Source organism: Molothrus ater, chromosome 3 (genome assembly GCF_012460135.2).
Source record: "Molothrus ater isolate BHLD 08-10-18 breed brown headed cowbird chromosome 3, BPBGC_Mater_1.1, whole genome shotgun sequence".
NCBI classification, from domain to species: domain Eukaryota; kingdom Metazoa; phylum Chordata; class Aves; order Passeriformes; family Icteridae; genus Molothrus; species Molothrus ater.
The window spans coordinates 74,000,232-74,020,624 of NC_050480.2; the positions used below are offsets into that span (position 1 = coordinate 74,000,232).

Consider the following 20,393-nt stretch of genomic DNA (forward strand, 5'->3'; position numbering starts at 1 on the left):
GTTAAAAAAAAATAAAATTTCAAGTCCATGCATTGCCAGATAATAAATAAGAGTGAAACGTTGAGTTTTGAACTCATATGGCACAGGTGCAAGTGATTACTCCAAGTTATGTGAACAGAGGCAGCACATGCTGATATTTGGGCACGAGAGGCTTGACATTTGCATATACATCTTCTGTGGGTGCAGCCTAAGAGCAGAGGCAGATTTTCCACTTTCCAAATCTGCAAGCCAGAACTTGATGAGACAATGATGCTCAGGAGAAGCAGTGAGAATCAGATGGTAAAGTGGATTAGGTAAAGATAACGAAAAGATTTCAGGAACCCATGTAATAGGAAAGGATCTCAATTCTATTTATCTTACTTTGGTTCCTAAAAGAACACATGCTGCAAAGTATTGGCCTGTGCATGCACTTAAGACATTGGAACTCTGAATTAAGATGTATTCATTCAAATCCCTTTTACTGTAAAAGAAGATCATGTGTTTCACATCACTCTCACCACTGGAGTTTAAAAAATCCATTCATAGCCATGATTTCGCCAATGGACCACCTGGTGTGGATCCACAAAACTGCCTTCCACTAACAGTCACCTGCATTTTTAGGGGTCATTTTAAATTTTGGTGAAAAAAGAATGAGTGAAAGCAGAACAAAAGAAAAACCAAAGCCCAAGTTACTGAAAGCTCCTGGAATAGACCGAGTGAAAACTGATTCCTGTGCTGTTTCATGACACATCTAAGCAAAACTCGGCGGAAAAGAAACCTCTTTGAAGCTCATAACTGTTCAGTGTTTGCTGAGGTGTGTTGCCTTGCACCTGTGTTTGTGAAATAAGATGTATTTTGAAGGGGGCAGGGTTGATTTTGGAAGGTGAGATGGCTCACTTTGTTGTGCAAGTCAAGTGCAATGGCAGCACACCACAGATGTCTGCCACATGTTGCACACATTTTAATATTCAGTAGCAAATGTTCTTATTATATGAGAGCAATAAGAATAAGGTTCATTTCATGAAAGCAGGTGAAGTAAACCCCATTGAGATGTGTGTCATATGGAATGCATAATGGATGATGGTCCAGATGCATCCAAAAAAGAAACGTGCTTTGTGTGCAGCTGAGATAGGGGAGCTTGTGGTAAATTCTGCCCTTTGTCTATGAGGCTTTGGCTCTGGACAGGGATTCTTGTCATGTGTTTCTGCCAAATATTTTGGTATTTAACTCATATGTTTTACCATATATGGGTATCCACTTCAGCACTTTCGTGTTTACCATTTGTGTATTTTTTTACTTCTTGTTCTTGCAGAACTGCTTAGTTAAAAATTCAGTGGGCCCAACAATTACTGATTTACATTAACTCAAGACTCACTCTTTTAGTTTGTAATAAGTAGAACACAAGGAAGAAAACAAAACATAAAACCCCATCCAAATAAAAAAAAAAAAAACTAAAAATAATTGGAACAAATTGAAATTCTCAGCAAGAGAACATTACAAGGAAATTCTGACCTCAAAAATATACTCGGCTACCAGACCCTCTTTGGGATAAGTTGCATGGGTAACTGTACAAGCTGAATTTTCATCCAGTGGGAGGTATGATTCCATTTTACAATGGGTCATTTACAAGATGAGAGACCTAAATAAAATGTTGTCTGTTTGTCAAATTCTAATCTTCTCAGGAATCTTCTTCCAGTCTAATTGTAATAATGGTGGTTGTAACAGTTAGTACACAGTCCCTCCTATGAGATGGAGTTTGAATTCTTAATAAGTCTGACTGAATTCAGATGACAGGGGTCAGGAAATAAAACATAGGTTTTTACCAGGACGCTAATGTGTCAAATCAGGCTGCTTATTTAGGTGCCTAAATATGGATTTATTGCCTTATGTTTGTGTTTTACATTAGATTTGCATGAATAACATCTGAAACCTTACATTCTTGCCCTGAACAAATGAGTAATGTTTCTTTAAGGAAAAAATAAATAAAGCCAAAAAGCTAAAAACCCCAGAGCCTTCATTAGTTTTTGTGCTAACCAACATTCTTACATTTTATATTCAAACCAACATATTAACATGAAATAATCATTCCAGATGGAGGAAAATATCACTTCTAGGGTCAGGAAAGGGGTACATAAAATTCTGGCAAATTAGAAGGAAAAATCTACAGGGGCTAAAAAGCTCATTAATATATGCTTTAATCCCCTTGTGGATCATTGTGGTTTGGACCTGAAAAAACTGAAATGAGAAAATGCTACCATAAGCTGACCAGCTTTAGTGCTGAAAGGCAATATCCAAAATGTTCCTCAGGCTTCCAGGGAATGAAAGGCCTTAAATGGATATTTCTATATTGTTCTTCTCTACAGCTGACTGTGTAGACACCTACCCTAAATTAAGCTGTCCCAGGTTATGGTGTGAACTTCAGCAGAAAGCATGTACCTAGCCAAAAGTCAGCATAATTTAGAAGGTAGAACACTTTATAAGCAAGATATTTTAAAGTTTTTTTTTTCTTTTTTGCAGGAAAATAACAACAAAAAAACCCCAACCACTGAGCATTTTTGTTTTGCCTTGGGGATATAATTTCAAGAAACTACAGTTTATGCTATGATTTAGCTAATCTACCTAAATACAGCATCTGTAACCCCTTTATGTGGTAATTAGTATTTTGACAAGAAAATTTTACTAATTTTCTGTCACAAAACATTACCCAACTATGTTAGTATATGCTCTAAATTTTAATTTTAATAGCAGAATCAGTTGTCTCTTCCTTTTATGTATTTCACCTGGTAAGGCAAGCAAACAAGTCACATCTCCTTTTCCTGTCTTTTCTTCCAACTATGGGTTTGCTTCTTTGCAGCTGCAGGAGCCACGTCAAGGGGCACCAACTCATAGAACAAGAGGCAACATTTTTAAACCATATTCAGCTACAGCACTTGATTCCTGGTTCCTTTTGATGTGAGCCAGACATTAATTATCTCCATGTTGAGAAGTGGAACTCATTTTGCATGAGTGCTGATTGAATTTGACCAAAACCCAAGAGTTGAAGTCCCAACATGAGGCTGCAAAGCCAAGCACGTGACTAGTTCTGCATGAATTTCACCAGCTGGCTGTACAGCAGAAAACTCAACGTCCATGGCCAGGACCTGCAGGCATCTGAGGGTACTACTGAAATGCAGCCCATCTATTTCATACCTTCTGAAGCAAAGTGTGATTTATAGCTGGCTCAGGCTGGGCCTCTTGGATTCAAACCTCTTACTGGAGGAAGTACTTACACAGAAACTGCTACTTCTGCTTTCCTTCCATTCTTTCTATACCTCTCTCATCTGCACACACAACATTTGCATGTGTGTTACTCCTATAGTACATATAACTGTTGACTACTTCAAGACTTTGGATCAATAGAAGCTCAGCAGAAAGGGAGGCAATTCTACCAGACAGGAGCCTGAAACATTTCTGAAATATTTCCTAAACATTAACAGGAGCCAGGAGGTATTTTGATAGTCTTATAAATTTAAACTCATTTATAATAAATACTGAATTTATTGGTTTATTATGCGAGCAGGAATTGCATATTGTAATATAAAATCAAAGGCTAACATAGTTCAGATATCTTCAGCTATAATTAAGACTTCCATGTATTTTACAAGATTTGAGTGAGGAATACTATAAAATCTATAGACCTTATTCATTAAAAAAAGCTGCTTATGTAATCAATTCACATTTTTCTCTGTGTTTTATGGCACCCTGGAATACCGGCATTCAATATACATTGGGTGATTTCAGCTATATTTATAATGTTTATGGCTGTGTTTCTGCAAATATAGATGAGATATGGCTGCTAAAAGGTAGGTCTGTTTTTATGCATGTTATTATTTATTATGCATATCACAGTAGCACCCAAACTGTATCCACATCTTTAGTGCCCCTCATGTCAGTCCCCTTTCTAGCAGCAAGGTCTGTCCTTGATTTGTAGCTGAGCATCCCCAGGATTGGTGCCCTGGTTTGCTTACCAGTGGTGGGAGGAAGTCTCTGAAATAAACCAGGTATTTTCTAAACAGATTTTGTTTGAGGACTGCCCTCCTTGAGAAGCAGCTCCTGGTCACCTGACTTCTGACCTCCATATCTTCTTTATGCTCCCCAAAGGATTCAATCCTGTGTCCCTCACCTGACTGATCTTTTTGTCAAGCCCATTTAAGCCTCTACAAAGGAATACATATATTCCTTTGTTTAGCTCTGTGCACACATCCTGATAAAACCACCCCAGGACCCTGACATTCTCCTGGTGTGCAGGTCAGTGCTGCTGTCCCTGTCCCATGTACCTCACTTTGTCCTGCTGCACACCTGTGTCAGTGCTGCTCTGAAAAGAGCAGTTCTTGCAGGCATGAATGGTACATCTGTGCCAGCAGCCCAGAGAGTCACAGCCAGTTTTATTTCCAATCCAGGGCAATGTCAGCCACAGCTCTTTACTCTGGCAGGGTAATACTTTCTCAGCAAGGCACTTATATAAGAGAAAGGAGAACTGCATGCTAACATTGGCAAAAAAATTAAAGGTCCACACATCATGACCTCTTGTATGAATAATTTAGTTAAAATTAGCATCATTACTGTGATTGCAGTGAATGGTTTCTGAGCTGTTGATTAAGATACTAATTTTGAAAGATTTCCATGCCATAATCATTCCAAAGTTGTCTATCTACTAATGTGGATGCCCATATATTTGGTAAAAAGGCATCTGGAGTAGAAGAGGGGTAGGGATGTATACTAAAGCAGCCTCTACCTCATATCCAAGCAAGCCTAGAGAGATTCTAACCCATTCTTCCACTTCATGGTTTTCTTGCTTTAAACTGAGCAATGTCATCTACACAGCTGAAAGGGATCTGCTCAGCTGAGAGGGTGGTGGTGGCCTCCAGTCATGCCTGGGAAGTGCCTGTATATTTGCTGCCTGTATCTGTTATTAATTTGTGTCTTAAAATAAACTTGTAGGCATTCCCACAGGAACTTGAAATTGAAAATATATGAAGGATTGGCAGGATCAGATTCATAATGATGCATTGTTCACATTTGTGATCAGTTTTTGATGCTGAATATGTTCTGTACATTTCATGACAGATTTTTTTTCCTCTAATTATCAGCCTTACTGCTAAACATCTAAAGCAGGATGATGTAAAGAAAAATTACTGCACAGTTCACTACAATAGGGGAAGATTTATTTAGTCAGGGAGATTTCAAGTGGACATTTAGATACTGCCACAGTGGCAGATAAATTAGCATGGGAAAGTGCTGCTGATTCTACTTTCCAATAGATCTAGCACGTTAGCAGAGCACCATGGGCTGGAAAAAATTATAATCTACAAATGGAAAATCGCAATATACTGAAATCTAACCAGGGAGTCAGAGGAACATGTCTCCTGGAATGGCTCCTGTGTTGGCAGAAGTGACTGGGCAGTGATCCCAGAGTGTATTAATCTCCAGTCATGAAGCTAACACAGGAAGGTCATTTAGTTATTAGGAAAATAAAACAGGTTTTATAAACTGAAGTGTGGTGATCATGAAAGGATTACACTCCTACCAGTTTTGCTCAGGAGTGTCCACTGGCTATGGTTAGGGCAGCAGGACAGCCTGTTACAGATTGTCTCCAATCTGCAGGAGAGCACAGCTTGCAATCACACACTTTGGCTTTCTGTCTTTGCCCAAAAAAGGTAGTCCCCAGTTGTTGCCAAGATTTGTGTCTGAGAGTGGCATCTGGCAGGAGCTACAGCCATGATAGAGAGGGTGTTAACAGCTGAAGAGTACAGGCAATTGCTGTTCACTGCTTTAGCTAGCACCTTCTTCTCATTTTATTTGGTTATACAAGCATTATCCATGTATTTTACAACAGCTCTCTGCACAAGGTAACCTCTGGATGTCCCTTGGCCTCCAGGAGCATCCTAGGACATGGTTACTGGAAAGTTTGAATCTCAGTAGGCAAAAGAAAGGACAGAATACAAGAGTGGAATACTCCTCACCAAACTTTAGTGATTTATATGTAGTTAATTGAATTACTTCTTCTATTTCTGGATTGAAACAAGAAGTTTCACCGATCTCCACCTCACAGAGGACAGGTTTAGTTTAGATTTTAGGAAAAGTTCTTTTCTGTGAGGGTAATGAGGCACGTGGACATGTTACCCAGAGGCATTGTGAATGCCCCATCTGTGGAAGTGCTCAAGGCAAGGTTGGATGGGGTTCTGAGAAACCCGGTCCAGTCAAAGGTCTCCCAACCTATGTCAGGAGTGAGAAGGTCTCTAAGGTGCCTTTCAAGACAAACCATCCTATGATTCTGTGATAGGATCAGAGACCTCCAAGCATGGATATTGCGCAACTTGTCTTGGTAACCTGTTCCAAAACCTAGCTGACCTAAGGTTTTTGGAACATGTTAATTAGTGAACTGTCCCCTGGACATCTGACAGAAGCCCTACTGCACCAAACACCCCTCATTGGCCTTCTTCATCAGTATAGACACAAGCCCTCAGATTGCCAAGTGGGACCCTTAACAGCTGGGGCAGGACCATCACTGAACCAGGGAATGCAGCCTCTCCCCCCCATCCTGGCCTTAGATTCACACATCATAGAGAGAGTTGAAAAGAGACCAGAGAGAAAAAAATATTGTTTTCACTGCATCTATGTTTTCATTTGCTTCATATTTTAGGAGCCATCAGACAAAAGGGCAAGGAAGGAAGCTACAAATCCTTTTCAAAAGGCAGAGAAAAGAAATGAACAGCAACAACAAGAAGAAAAAAAAGGAAAAAGGTAATTTTGAAATATATCCTTAACTTCTAAGCTGTAGAGCCAGGCCTTGGATATTGTTAATGAACCATTAGCCCTGTCTTAATCACAACATCTCTTTCTTTTGTTCTCACACCCCACTGCTTTTTCACAGCCGGACACACTTGGATTTTCAGAAGTGACAGCACTCCTCTTGAGCATGGCTCACGCTGGTTGTAATGGACACATCTGTGCTTGCAATGTTTGTCTGTCATATCCACTGTTTGCTTTTAGCAGCACGAGAGGAGAGTGTGGCAGCCTGTGTGTGTGTGCATGTGTGGGAGCAGCAGTGAGAATGCAGAGACTACTTAAAACCCTGCTAAGCTGCTCTGTTTCTCAATACTGTATTTATTGCAACTCACTTTGTAGTCAGATGAATGGAGTATTTTTTTAAAGGAATTTTACTCCCAATTGTTTTTACTACAACATAAATTTGCTGACTCTTTATTAGACAGTAAGAACTTGGGCAACCCTTTGTGAGACTTGATCTTCTATTGAAATGTGTTCAGCTTTGCCCTGGAAGTTGGCCTTTCAGCTGAATAACAAAAACTCACAGGCAAAGCTCCCCATACAGTCACAGCATTGCTCTTCTCTGCACAAGCCTTTCTCCAACACTCCTCCTCAAATGAGTTCCCCGCGGCAGTGTCAGTAATGGTGAGTGAAACATGGCCAGGGTGTACTGTTAAACTGTGAGCACAATTTTGGGCATGGTTTTGGGCATGGTTTCAGCCCTGGCCAGCAAGCAGCTCCTGCACAGTGCCTGGCAAGGTCTGGGGAGCCGCCTGAGAGATCTGGCAGCAGCAATGCTGATGTGGTGAGAGTGTGAGTCATGCCACGTCCTTTTGGCCCCCTGACGCAGACTGGCCTCCAGTATTTACTTGAGGAGATGCAATCACACTAACTGCCCTTTTCTTTCCCTTTCCTTTTTTCCTTTTTTTTTTTCCTTCTCTTTCTTTTTTCTTCTCATTTTTCCTTCTCTTTTTTTTAGTTTCTTTTTCTCTTTCCTTTTTTTCTTTTTATTTCCCCTCTTCAGCAACAACTTAGATTACCATTGCTTTAAGCTCCGGTTCTGCACTGAAGGTTGTATGAGTGATCCTTTCTGCAGCTTTGGACTCTTCCTCATCTGCCTGCAATTCTGATTTTTCCCTACAACAATTTCACTGACCCTGTGTTTATACTGAGTGAGGTGTGGCAACACCTTCGAGAGCTCTACATAAGTTTTACTTTTCATTTTTCTTGAAACTATAGAAATGAACCCAACCATATACTCCTTACATAGGGAAAGGATAAAAAACCATTATCTTTTTGCTCTCCTTGATAATTTTTTTTTTTTGCTTACATATTATTTAAAACAGTTTTTTTTTCTTATATATTATCTAGAATTTACATTTAAAAAAATCATAGAAGCAGAGAATGTTTTGGGTCTTAAGGGACCTTAAATATCATCTAGTTTCAATTCTGCTGCTATGGGCAGGGAATATGTGGATATGCATTTCATGCTGTTTCTTACCTTCAAGTTAATCCTATAAATTAGAGTGTAAGATACAAAGGGATGAAATGTTAGCCTTAAAATGCATTTAGATTTAATTTATCCTTTTGTGCATCTTCCTACCATCATTCATTCAATCTGCTGCTATGTTCCCTTTTGTATATTGTATCCTAAAAATCCTTTAGAACATTTCCAGAATGTTTATTAGCCAAAATGGATATTGTGAATCTAATGATGCTAAATATCAAATTAATTTCCTTATTGGCTCAATATTCTTGGATTAGTAACATGCTGCTTTGAAATAACCCATATTTCAGACACACACTGTTTCTTCTGTATTTAATATTTATATAATTGAGCCAAAACGTAATAATGTGAAGCAATAATACAAATTAATATTAAAAATATTAATACTTTACTTTTACTTAGGGATGCTGATAGCTGGAAGAGCAATGGCAAATATAATTAAAGTTGCATAACTCTTCCATTCTATCCATTCTTTAATTCACTCATGGTTTTCTTAATTGATCAGTATCCATTTCCAACATTTGTATTCATAGTTCCTGTCTGTAAGTGATTTTTTTGGGTGAAAATCTATGTAAAAAATGTGCCAGCAATTCTTGAGAATAACAAAACTACAAAACTCAAAACTCAAAACAATCCCACAAAAAAAGCCATTATTTTCCTCATAAAAAGAATAACTCAAAAAGTCTGTCTTTTAAGAACAGCCTTCATTAAGATAGCTTGAGGAGGAAGATGAAGAGCTAAATGCTTTGTTGTTACAAACGGGGAAATGTTGATAGGAAAAACGGAACTTGTGGTCATTTTCATGTGCAGAAAATCTGGCACATAACTTGCTATGGAAATGGCCTCTTTTGAGACAAAGTGGCTTGGTAAACATTGGCCACATTTTGACCAGAATGGGAATCTTTGGCAAGTCAGCTCTGCTTGCATGGAGTATATTTCTTGTTTGTAGCTATGAGCTGTTACTCAGGGAACCAATTGTGCAGTGAGTGAAAAACAGTTCAAAAATTTGGGTTAAACAGACATCTTGCCTAAAACTTGAAAGTCACACAAGTCTTTGACACACAGAGTATCCAACATCACTAAAAAGCCTCTCTGAAAAGAATGGATGGATTCATCTCAGTAGGTCACATTTTTGATCTTTCAGAGTTTAATTACTGCATGGGTTTTGCATATACTGTAAACCAAGAAAAGAAACTTAGCTTAAGTCTTGATTGAATGGTCAATGATCACCACCGGTACAACTTTCCACTTCTGCTACCTTTTTCTTCTTTACTCTATATTTGGGAATTTATTGGCATTTGGATTCAATTTGACCAAATATGCAATTGTAAATACAGAACAAATAATTAGGTTCCTTTTTTGATACGAATGTTAAGCAAGCAAGCCAAATAGCTTGATTTTGCCCCAGATATATTCCAGCAGCACTTATATTTAAAAAATAAAGATTTTTAGAAAAGCTGTTCCTGTCATCATCCATCTATCATTGAGAAAAATTGTATTGGTTGTGTGTAGATGGAAAAGATCAGGGTTAATCCCAAAAGTAGATTGTGGGCTTTGCTAGCCACCTGTCAGCTAAGGACCAGCACACTGGAGGAGAAGCTGAAAAATACCTCGAAGAAACTTGTCATGCTACAAATTCTGACCTAACAGCATTATTGACTCTGGAATCCTTAACACCTTACTTTAACCATTCAAATATTAGACATTTGGTTTAAATTGGTTACTAAAGTCCATTGTTTAGGCAATGGAGAAATAGATACAAGTCTTTTTGGATGGTGATGCACCCCAGCTTTCAGAAGATGGTTGTGATACAGGACAGACTGTCCTCTGAAGATACATTTCCGATTCCTTGAGATTTAGAAAGAACTTCATATATTGTTGCAGGTACCTAACCCTTAAACTGCTAAAGTCAGTGAGACAAATCCCAGAGCAGATTCTCTAATACCAGCAACAGTCAACTGTTGATTGAATTCAGCAGTTTATTAAATGATTCTTTTTCAATTACAATAATATCAAGATTTGGCCATGCCACTTAACAGAAGTGAGAGGGGACAGGTGACATGTGAGGAAGCTGTATATGCTTCACATGATTAGGAGCACCTTCTGTGAATACTGGGTCTCAGAGTATTTTCTTCTCATTTCTGCCACATTCCAGGTGGAATTGCTGCAGTCCTGTTAGGGCTATTTATTGGGTACCTAAAAGTACCCTAGTTGGCATAGAGGTCACTTTCTGACCTTTTATAAAATATGGAATATAATCTTTAAAAGGTGTCTAATTTTACCTTCATTCCCACATTCACTTCCTTAGGCAATACTAGATGAGTTTTGAATTATATTTTTGCTTCTAACCCTGGAATTAATATTGTCAGCTGTTTAAGATGTTTAATCCACCACAAAACCTTTCCCTTGTATATATATATTTTTAATCTAATTTTTACTTATCTTTAAGTACACATCATGCTATATATGAAAACAGAAAGTCTTCTGAATTGGTCAGCACACACATAAAAGGAAGGTGCGAAAAAGAACCTATTCCATAGCCTGAAACCTGTGGTCACTATGTGTCACATGAGACCACCCCACAGCAAGTAAGAAATTAGAAATGTTGGGGGCTGCTGAACACCAAATTTTCACAGCATATTGGCACAAAGTTGTTTAGCACAGATGTTTCTGTAATTGTGATACACTGGGAAAGTTCTCAGTCTTCCAGCTTCAATGGCTCCCAGACTCACACTTCCACCTGCGTGGTGTGGTGTCTGCTCTGAACACACTGGCCTGTAATGTGAACCATGTGCTAACATGCATGGCTCAAAAACCTGTTAAACCCCCCCTTTCCACCCCTGTTCCCCTCACATCTTTAGGCTTGTTTCCTCTTTTCTATTTTTATGTTTAAAGGGTTTACAAAATGGAGAAAATAGAGACAGCAGAAATCTGGAGAGGGATTGGAGATGTGGGAGGGAGTTAGGGAGTTGGTCAGGTACTTCCAGTTTGGTAGAGGATTAAATTTGCTCACTGCTCTGTGCAGAGCATGCAAGGGCCTTTGGAAAGAAATGTGGTGATGCTCTTTGTCATTGGATGAACAATTGTGGGGAAAAATTTGATGCATGGCTTCTTTTCTTCAGGTTAAAGTGCAACTTAAAAAAAATTAGGCATGCAAATACATTTCAAGCCATTTATTTTTCTAGTGAGCTGTTTTTTTTTGATCAACATTGTTATGAGTCTTACTAGCTCTCACATAAAACTTTGCCTAAATAAATCTCAGTGTGCTTTCAGTTTTCATTGTATACTAGTCAGAGGTTCAATGCGGAACTCACCATTGTGCAAGTGTATGTTTAAGTTAACACAGGAGTCTCAACCTCATAACATAGGAAATGTGGACCAATATTTTTATAATATTTTTATAAACAAGTAGAAAAACATGGGTCCCAGAAATGCATAAATAAATTTTATTTAAAAAAAGTATGTAAAAATGTAAGTAGATAACAGAACATAATGTACATGAATTAAGCACACATTCTCTATTAAAAAAAAAGACTGATTTTTTCCCAAAATCCTGGTTAAAGCAAGACAAGTAAATTGTATATTACTTATGTTTATACATGTACCCTCACTTATTGTTTGCTATTTTGTACAGGTACCATAAAACTGGTAATATTTTCAGCCAGAGCTTTTTGGAAAATTTCCCACAGAATATATTTGCACTGGAAAATTGCTGATTCATAAAGAAATTCTTTTACAGAGGGAAAAGTTGTAATGAAATGGTTTTTAAAGGAAATATACAGAGCTATTTTGTAAGATCAAACCTATTAATTTTGTCATTTTCTAAAAGAATTTTATTTAATGTTCCATATTTTAAAATTTGTTGTAAGTATAATGTTAAAATTGTTGTTTGTTAAAATTTTCTTTGGAAGGCATATTTAACTGGCCTAGAAAATTTCCTTCCTTCCTTCCTTCCTTCCTTCCTTCCTTCCTTCCTTCCTTCCTTCCTTCCTTCCTTCCTTCCTTCCTTCCTTCCTTCCTTCCTTCCTTCCTTCCTTCCTTCCTTCCTTCCTTCCTTCCTTCCTTCCTTCCTTCCTTCCTTCCTTCCTTCCCTTCCTTCCTTCCTTCCTTCCTTCCTTCCTTCCTTCCTTCCTTCCTTCCTTCCTTCCGCCACTTCCTTCCTTCCGCCACTTCCTTCCTTCCGCCACTTCCTTCCTTCCGCCACTTCCTTCCTTCCGCCACTTCCTTCCTTCCGCCACTTCCTTCCTTCCTTCCTTCCGCCACTTCCTTCCTTCCGCCACTTCCTTCCTTCCGCCACTTCCTTCCTTCCGCCACTTCCTTCCTTCCTTCCGCCACTTCCTTCCTTCCTTCCTTCCGCCACTTCCTTCCTTCCTTCCTTCCTTCCTTCTGCCACTTCCTTCCGCCACTTCCTTCCTTCCTTCCTTCCTTCCTTCCTTCCTTCCTTCCTTCCTTCCTTCCTTCCTTCCTTCCTTCCTTCCTTCCTTCCTTCCTTCCTTCCTTCCTTCCTTCCTTCCTTCCTTCCTTCCGCCACTTCCTTCCGCCACTTCCTTCCGCCACTTCCTTCCGCCACTTCCTTCCGCCACTTCCTTCCTTCCTTCCTTCCTTCCTTCCTTCCTTCCTTCCTTCCTTCCTTCCTTCCTTCCTTCCTTCCTTCCTTCCTTCCTTCCTTCCTTCCTTCCTTCCTTCCTTCCTTCCTTCCTTCCTTCCTTCCTTCCTTCCTTCCTTCCTTCCTTCCTTCCTTCCTCCTTCCTTCCTTCCGCCACTTCCTTCCTTCCGCCACTTCCTTCCTTCCGCCACTTCCTTCCGCCACTTCCTTCCGCCACTTCCTTCCGCCACTTCCTTCCTTCCGCCACTTCCTTCCTTCCTCCCTTTTCTTTTATTTTTGTCTTTAGTTACAATATTGAGAAACGGTGAAGTTAGAGAATTTGAGCCATTCAAGCGGTTTTTTGTGTCATACTTAAAAAGACAAAGCTATACATTGTTAAAATGACAGTTTTACCATGGACAATTCCTTATACTGTTAATAAATTTTTCAGTATAAGTACTTTTATATATGTTGAACAGTGTCTAACCTAGAAAGGTCAGTTTTGTTGTACTAAAATGGTACAGTTTGAACTATATATCAGTTAGAAAAGGACTGCTACGTTGGCATCTAAAACATTACTGTGCCACCTAAAAAACCCTTTGAGCAGGCAGGAGTGAAGCCCCCAGAGACTTAAGCATCCCACTTTTCCATCTGTTGGTAATAAAATAACACAGAGGCAAAGATGGGAACTGGACTGTCTTTGTTCCTGAGAAGCAGGGCTCCCTCTCTGGGTGCTTCCCACATCCAGGGAGAATGGCTGAGCTCTTGGCAGCCCTCCTGGTCCTCACTGACCTTGGGCTAACGCTTCACCAGGGGGTCACTGGATAGCAGATTGATCACCCTGGAAGTGCCAGTTTCTCAAGGGTTACACAAACAACCTCCAGTCATTAAAACTAACTATAAAAAAGCCCATTCTCCTTATTTTAAAGTGGCTGAGTCACTGTTTGAGAATGGAAGGTGGACAAAACCACTGAATAAACTCATCTTAATAAATAATTTATTTACTTCTATTTATCAGGCCTTGTAGATGACAATAGAAGTGGCGATGGACGTGAATACCCTCTGCTTATAGCTATTACAATGACTATTTTTTCATATTAAAATTAGAAAACTTGAATATGAAACTCCAATTAACACTTCAGAATAAAGAAAAGTGATTTTCTTCCTCAAAGGATGCACTAAAATTTTATTCTGATGGTGATACATGAGTCATGGCTGAAGGAATAATAACCCCACATGTACTTTGAAAAAAATTCTAGGTTAAGAAGGAGCAGATTTAAGCTGGCTGAAATAGTAGGGATTTATATGATGTTTTCATAAAAATGTCTCTTCATACTGAAGTTCAGTTTTTAATTGGCCAGAATATCACAACTTTGACTCACTTTGCAAGCGTTCGGATAGAAGTAGATGTCACTTTTTGACAGGCACAGAATTTCTATATAAATACAAAAATTCTAGAAATAATGGTCTGAAATATTTTAATTTAGAAAAAAAAATAAGACAAAAAGTATTTTCTTTTCACTGAAATTTTATGTGTTGACCAAAAAAAAAACCTAAGCAACAAATTTAAACTGAAGTCAAAAATTTAAATGTTGTGGACTGTAATGTACATATTTAAAGAGAACTGAGAATTCACCCAAAATAATAATATTGAAAAAGTAGAAATAATTTTTACTTTACTTTTTTGAGCACTGTATGTAAAAGAAAATTAGTCAGATCTTACTTTTTTTTTCTTTGTTTCTTTCTTTAAAATAGATAGATAGAATTTTCACAGTGCAGAATCTAAGCTAGTTTTAAGGAACTTTCAGAAGACTGTTCTTGTGTGGTGGACATTCCCTGTGTAATAAACTGCACACATGAACCTCCAGGATCCTGGTCTTTTGCATTTTATTAAGAGGAGTGATGTGAAGTCTGTGTAATGCTGGATAAAATTATGAATTGCAGTGGTGGTTTTTAAACTTTCTGGAATGTTCACCTGTTCATAAAAAATTACTATGATGATACAAAATATTATCTCTTTTTAGGTGATAATTCTGTTCCGCTGAAAAATGAATCAAATGAATACAATAAAATTAATTAATTTGAGCTATTAATGCAATTAAACAGATTTCAGAGTGCCTACCTCAAATGCTCCAGTGACCTATAAAAGAGGTTATATAACGTAAAAGAAGCCTGTGTTTATGCCAAGTATTGAAAAGTTCCAGTGTCTATATGAGGGGGTAAGTAAAAGGATGCCCCAGTTTCTGCAGTGTTGCACTCTAAGATGCATCACATTTGCTTGAAGTTACTCATTCTTTGGGACCATGAAAAGAAGATAAATTCAAACAGTTTGTCACAATTACAGATGTGCCTCCTTTTTAGTTACTTTTTCTCTGCAAATGACCTCTTTCACTGCAGGACATGAAGATGCAACTTATGTACAATAATGGATTAGCTCTTAAGATTTCTGGACTTGGTTCATTACTGTTTCATGTGCCACAGTCAGAAGGTGACACCAGATTTGAGTTCCTAGTTGACTTTTAATAAGTGTTGCATCCTTTTAAAAGGCAAAAATAAACTTTCCAATACCTGTGAAATAGCATTTCTTATAAGAAGCAATGGCCTATTGCAGCACTTGAATGCTTAGGTTAGAATTCATGTGCTTTGAGTTTGAAATTTAGATTCTCTGCCACATCTTGTAAAGGACTCTTGGGAGCTTGAATACACAGTTTTGAAGAAAATGCTTTGCTTTAATGTTTGTGTTTTCTTTGTAAACTGCAATGGAACCTGGTAACCCATGGAGGAAATTTGCAGCTCCAAAGTTTCAGCTATAGCTGAGAGAGATGAGGTTTTACTGGACTCAGCACTTAGAACTAGAGATTGATGCTTTCATATGTAATTTGAAATTCATAAAAAGCATAAATGGATCTTCTTTCCTTCACCTTAAATTGCAGCAGATATGGTGAAAAAAATTTTTGCTAAAGGAGCATCTGTGGAGAAATACAAAGGTTTCAGCAAGCTTTTTGCTGGAGAAGAGCTAAGCCATCCTGTCCTCTTGTACCTTGAGGAAAACAGTTAGAAATTTGATACATCAGGACTGAGGAGAAATAACAAGATCTTTTTTTTCTGAGAAGACATTTATGTATCAGTTTATGTTTAGCTGGGGAAAAAAAAAAGAAGCAAGAAGAGCTGGGTAGACAGCTGGGTTAACAGTAGGCAAGCACTTGCAGCCTGGTGACATTTGTGAAAATAACAATATTTTTCATTTGTAGACTCTTCATTTAGGCAGCCAAGCTTTACAAGCAAGTGAGATCCCTGCAGAGTGAGATCCTTTCAAAGGGTAAACTAATGTGTCTTCATACCAGATGCCTTTTTCCTTGCTCATTTATGTCACTTTTACGCTACCCTGTGTACTTTTTTAAGCTTTTCTGAGCGATTACATTTTCTTTTTTTAAATGACTGACAGATGTTGTGGATTGAATGTCTATGGCGCCAATTAGTTCTGCAGAGGAAAACAAACAAACAAACAAATAAACATCCCAAAACAAAAACCAAACAAAAACAACAACAAACAAACCCCAACAAAACAAAAAAAAAACCCAAACCAAAAACAAAAATAAAGAAAAAACCTAGGTCCAAACCCTTGGCTTTATGCTCTTGCTTTCTCCAGCTCCTGCAATCTGACTTAATTTCACTGTCTCCTTCAATACTTATAAAAGCTGTGCTCACCTCAGACCTGACCTGCTGCAGCTCTTCCTGCTGCCAACTTGCAGTAAAATTTATTGCCTTGTTCTATCAGATGACATGAAACAATGCCAGCAATTTCTCCAGTGTTATCTATATGTGATCAAACAGCACTTAAATTACCCACACTGAGCAAAAATATCTTGTTTTCTCTTGAATGTTTTTAACCTGTAAAGTCTACTGGAAGCATACTTGTTTGACAACAGAACTCTTAGGCGGAAGCTTGTCAAAAGGAATACTTGACAAGCCAACATTTAAAAGTGCTGGGAAAAGGAATCTTATTGTATACTGCAGAACGTTGCAGTATCATTTGCTTTAGAGGTCAGCCAGCTAAAGTTATTTATTGTTCAAAAGGTGTTTTTAATCAATTTGAAAAAGTATGGCTTCTCTCCAAGTATGCCTCCCCTCTCCACAAGCACCAGTAACTAGGATTAAAGAAGTTTAAATAACAACAAACCAAGCTTTGTATTTTCGCCTTGTGTCAACTCACACTGCTGTAGGAAAAGGAACATTGATTTTTCTTTTGTTACAATGCACTTAAAATGAAGTAGGAAAAAAATCATCTTGCAGTATTTACAAATACACCCCCAAATCCTCCAAGCCCTATGTTTCACAGTGCTTTCCACCTAGAATCTCTGATCACTCATTCCTTAAACCTGAGGACATGTCAACATTTGCAGTGGAGTGAGGCAAACATGCCTGTGCTCACAGAAATGGAAGTCGGTGACACCTCCGTGTGTATCAGCACCCTGTGGGCACACTGATAGGAACCCATAACGAGGACAGTCATGTTCATGCCTTGCTGTCACCAGGCCTCTTTGAACCTGCTTCAGACCTTTTTCCCTCGATGCAGCTCTGCACAAATGCAGTGATGTGATTTACAAACCAGTGCAGCTGTCCCTGCATCGCACTCTTGCACAACTCCACCAATACGAGTGGGACTCTTTTGCATCTCCAATAAACTATTACGTACTGTACTTTTCTTATCTTTATCTCTTTCTTTCTTTTCTGAAAACCTCACATATTTTGTTGCATTTACATTAACCCAACTTCCCCTTTAGGCAGAGAATGCTATTAGTATCTACAAATGAGTAATTGAGGCACAAAATGGTTAAGTGATGCACCTATGGTCACAAAGAAAGTCCAGGGAAGGTGTAATCACCTTGGTAACTTGAAGCATCTACCTCCATCTAACTCAAAACCCTCAAGCTGTCCATTTCCTTTCACTGATGTACTGAACAGCAGTGCCAAAATAATTTAAGTAGTATCCCAGGATGAATTAAATGCTTCAAATACCTTGCCCCATCTTCAGATTAGCACTCCCTTTCTTTACTTCTGGCAGGTTATAAAGATGTGTCAGCATACAGATCAAATTCTATACTTGTTCTAAACATGAGCAAACCTTGAGGTTGCCCAGTTGCAGTTGTTGGCAGAAGATTGTTTAAACTCAGAGAATGCTGGTCAGCTGCTGACTCTTCACGTGTTGCACACTGTTTTGTTGCACGTTGTCTAAGTTACCATTCAACATACGATCTAAGTTTTGATAATGACAAACAGTATAAAAGAAAAAAGTCTGAAAGGCAAAAGGGAATAAAAGCACGGCAGGTCATTGGGAGTTTGCATGTATAGAGAGAACTCCAGCACTGCTACAGTCAATAGGAATTTTGCCTTTGGCTTCAGAGGAGCCAAATTTTCACCCACAGACCTTCTGTGGGATGTGTTCTCATCTTCCAAAAATCTACGCTGCTTATTTTATTTGGCCTTTTTTTTTTTTCAGTTTGATGGTAGAAAGTAGGTTCAAAAACAAATTTCTAATCACAGTGCAGTTATTTAGATGTATTACCCTTCCTTTTCATAACTTGGTCTTTTATGTTTATTTTTATCTAAGTTCTTTCTTCCTTGCTTCCCTTTTTTCTTTTCCATAGTGGCTTTACTGACTTCTGCAGAGTTTTATAAACTTACCTTCTTTCAGTAAACTATTTGAAAACAACGATACTTTTATAATTAAAATTTTTCTTTCTCCTTTCCCCCAAACATGTTGTCAGCTATGTAAAAGCTAAACAATCAAGTGGTATTTATTTAATTATGATTTTATGTAGTTATTTAAGAGAGTTTATTAGTTTAGGTTATTTAAACCTAGCTATGTTTAAAAAAATATGCACTGTACAGAATTACATCAAATTTGTGTAGTCCATAACAATAGAATACTATTCAGCAATTTGGTTCTGTATCAATATTTCAAGTATTGTTACTTATGATGAAGAAAAAGACATCTTCATGGAGAAATCCCAATAACTTTAACAATACTCTGCCTGTAGAATATGCCTGTCTTACTGAATAAAGTAACCAAATGCAATATGACTCTGAATATTATGCCCTTAATATTGTAGGAGCATTGTTGATCTCTCTTCAGTCCTTCTACATTCAAAAGTATGCTGGGGGAAGAATTGTCCTTATAAACCAAGAGAGGCTGGAATTCAGTTCATAACTAAGGCAGAAAGGACTCAGAAGTTATCTCTTGCAAGGAGTATTGATATCTTTCACCTGGTTGTGCCAGGGAAAGCCCCTTCTGTGCTGTTAGTCCTGCTCCATGTACGTGGGACTGCTCTGAGCTTTGCATCTGACTCCCAGGCTGCCCCAGCCAGCAGAACTGAGCTGGCACATGGGAGTGGAAATAACCTGTGCCAGGTACAGGACTGCTGTGGATCAGTGCAGAGGAGCAGGAGCTGCATCACAGCTCTGTCAGCACAGTAAGCTGCCCCTGGGGCAGCCCCAGTGCCTGTGCTTTTAGTAAGGCCATGGCTGATTCCTAAATAAGCTGGTGGTGCTCGCTGTAGTTTTTTTCAGGATATTCCACGTGACCTACCCCTTTGGCCTGGATGAGAATGAAAACCAGAGAACTTGCTCTTTACAGATTAAGTAGCTGGAACTCTTTGGTATTGGCTGCAATGAAAAACTGCTGGCTGTGGATGTAGAAACCACTACTACTAGGGTATTGAAATTATTCTAATTAATGAAAGTAGAAAGTAATTTCATTTGCATTATCAGAACTTTGTTGAAGAGTTCTTTAAGAAAGAGAGGGGGGGAATTAAAGAAAAAATGTGGGCAGGAGAGAGGAATTTTAATGTTTTTCTATCCTGACTTTATAGGAATGGTGCTATTAATGGCTTAGTGAATGCTTGTTTGTTTCCATGTGAAGGAAGATGGATGTGTGAAGAGTCACCCAAGTTCCAGGGAGAAACTGAGCAAGACAGATTAGTCCCACCTCAGCCTGACACCTGGGGCACATCCTTATCTAGCGGGGTAAATGGATCAGAATCTTACCGCCCGTTTATTTATTCTCCTTCTGTTTGGAGACTTTCCCTGATTAATTACTCTCTAGTAATTGCTGCTGTTAACTAATGTCAAATCTAATTAACCTGGAGTCCCTTCATCCAGTACCTTCAGCATCCCTATGCAGAGACGAGAAGGTCATCAGCAAGGAGGTTCTGAGGATGGCCACACTTTACCCATTCGTTTATTTGCTTTGGGCCTTGTTTGCTATTCCTGCTGCAATGCCTGGCGACAGCTTTCTAGAATTCCCATCAAGTCTAATTGGCCTGCTGAAGCAGCAGTGAACACAAGATTTAAGAAATGTTTTCTTTAAAAACTTCTGGTCCTACAGACACTTTGAGATCAAGTTTCACTCTGCTGAAATCACACACGATTCCCTGTGATTTTCATGAGAAATACTGCAAGAAAGTATTAAAAGAGAAACATGTCTCTGTGGTTTGGAGGGACTGATGGCCAGGG

At 38.6% G+C, this 20,393-nt stretch overlaps 1 long non-coding RNA gene across 1 annotated transcript in view; it reads left to right on the forward strand.

Moving 5' to 3' along the window:
* Positions 1-20,393, forward strand: part of LOC118685104 (uncharacterized) — a 63,547-nt gene that overhangs the window by 23,460 nt on the left and 19,694 nt on the right. The window contains exon 2 of the long non-coding RNA XR_004979925.1: positions 6,662-6,762. This is a non-coding gene — a long non-coding RNA (uncharacterized LOC118685104). The remainder of the gene's footprint in view (positions 1-6,661; positions 6,763-20,393) is intronic.